This window comes from Cibotium barometz, chromosome 9 (genome assembly GCF_041138505.1).
Source record: "Cibotium barometz isolate CiBa-2024 chromosome 9, ASM4113850v1, whole genome shotgun sequence".
In the NCBI taxonomy this organism is placed as follows: Eukaryota; Viridiplantae; Streptophyta; class Polypodiopsida; order Cyatheales; family Cibotiaceae; genus Cibotium; species Cibotium barometz.
This window is the reverse complement of record NC_141054.1, coordinates 17,033,773-17,036,067: the sequence shown is the minus strand read 5'-3', so window position 1 is coordinate 17,036,067 and position 2,295 is coordinate 17,033,773.

Sequence of the window (2,295 nt, the reverse complement as noted above, 5' to 3'; positions counted from 1 at the left end):
TAAGGATTCGTGCATGCCTGCTTCAAGTCATCCCTCCATCTAGTCCTTAGATCTTTCCAAAAACTTGGGCTACCTTGAAACAAGGTGCCGATAGGGATTTGGATCTGAGAAGAAAGGAAGGAAGAGAGATCAACAATGTCTCTAGGAGCGGAGGTTGTCCCTGTGAGGAAGGTTGGTTTGTCTTAATCTTAAGCTCTTTTGAGTGTACGGGATGTGAATAGGGATTCTTGTACTCGTTCTCCTAAGATGGTCGTCCCCTAGATTTCTAAGATATTTGGCCACCCTATTTCCTTGTTGGGGAGTAGGTGCTCCCAATGGGAGCTGTCGCGCTTCTATTAGCCTTTGTGGGGGTCGCTACTCTTGGAGCTTTCGAGGATATACCTAAGCTTCTTCAGTAGGTCTCAGGTTTGAGACTGATCAAGGTAGGCGGTTGGAGGCTCATATTCTATTTTCACTTACCAATCTAGAATCAACTCTTAGGTTGCCAAGAGTCTCTCCTTTTACTCTATGGGGTTAGGATATTCAGCAAGCTTTTCCAAGAGTTGGGAGCTTTGATAGGTTCTCTAGCTTGGGCGGTAGAGCATAGCAAATCTTTCTCTTCAGATGAAGAAGTTAATGCATTAGTTGTCATGTCATCTTCTGAACCACTTCTAATAACCACCCGGCTCTCACCTTTGCCGATCTTCATGGTTTTCTTTCTTGAGCACCTAGTCACTCGTGCTTGTTCAGGGGCATTTGCTTGGCCTTGGTCTTGTCAGGTTTATGCCTCTGCTGTAGCATGAGTTGCGGCCCTCTACTTTTTTTGCAGTCTAGTTACAACGTTGAGAGCGATTGTGTGGATGAAGCCGTCTCTAACACTCAGTAGGTTAAGGCTGGTGTGCTGGGATTAGCTTTGGGAGCCTTTCCTACTATTCCAGGTTTTAGCGGATAATCTTTATACATATGGTCAATACCACACCTATAAAGGTACTCACCATCACAATGGAGTCAAGGTGGGAGCACCTACAGAGGTACTCACCATCTCTTTCTTGTTAGGATACTCAGCCACTCGGTGAGGTCCTCCAAAATTATAGCACTGTATAGGTGGTCGTTTTGCCATCATATTCATGTCTCTAGCCCACGGCATTGGGGCTACTAAGTACACTGGGTACATTTGGTCTCCCTCCATAACGTAGTGACTTAGAATTTAAGAGGGCAGGCTTGTTAGCTCTAGGTTTTCATAAGTACAAACTTTTAGACTTTCCCCCTTGTCTCCTTCTTCAAAGATTTCTATCAGGGTTAGCTGACAAACTTGTGTAACTCTTGGCAATGGTGGTTGAGGTGGAAGAACCATGGGTGGTAAGGGCATTTAAAGTACCTTGAGGATTCGTCTTTGGGAAACTTCTTGGCCTGGTTGAGGTGAGTTATGGAATCCAAGTGATGTGTGTGCCTAGGGTTAGTAGATAATGTATGAGGTAGAGCACGGGCTGGAGTAGCTCTCTGATGATATCAGTTTGTAACTTCATGATTGTCCCATTTCTCGAAAAATATGCAATAGTGGTTAGGATGAGGTGTCAAATGTGGACACTCTGTGCTGGTATGGTTAGCTCGAAAGATCCAAGACCATACAAGTTCCGTCCCGGTTCTCCAATGTTGGGTCATTTGCTACATTAATGTAGTGGGGCCAACTGCTTGACTTGTTGTCCAAACGTGGAATCTTTGCTTTTTCCATCAAACTTTATCCTGGTGGTCTTGAAGGAGGCTTTTGATGTGCCTGAGGAAGTTCTCGGGAACGTGTTCCTTCAAAATTATCCTCAAAGTCCATAGCACTCCTACAACATTGCTCAATGGAGGTATGGCTCAACACATACAATGATTTATGTAAGGGCACGTCATCAAGACCCTCTAGAAATATCCCTATTAATCTTTTGTTAGAGAACTTGTCTCTGGCATTGCAGCAGCAAGGGTGGAGATATGTAACTATATTGATGTAGTCTCGGATGGTTTTGCCCTCCTTTTGTCTGACATTATGAAGCTGCTCCATTGGACTCCATCTGGTGCCTTGGGGAGAATATCCTACCTTGAAGGCCTCTTTTAAGGCTTCAAAGGTGGCCTTGTCCTTAGCTTTAAAGGACCTAAACAATTGGCCTACTTTATCGTCTAGGGTGTGATGCCAAAAGCACTCACCTTGCCCTAATCTTTTACATGGCCAAAGGCTTCACAAATTTGATTAAACATCTCTAGATTTGAAATTGGATCTCTAGTCCCATCAAAATTAGTGATAAACTTTGAGATGTTGGCAGGTTTGTTCCACTC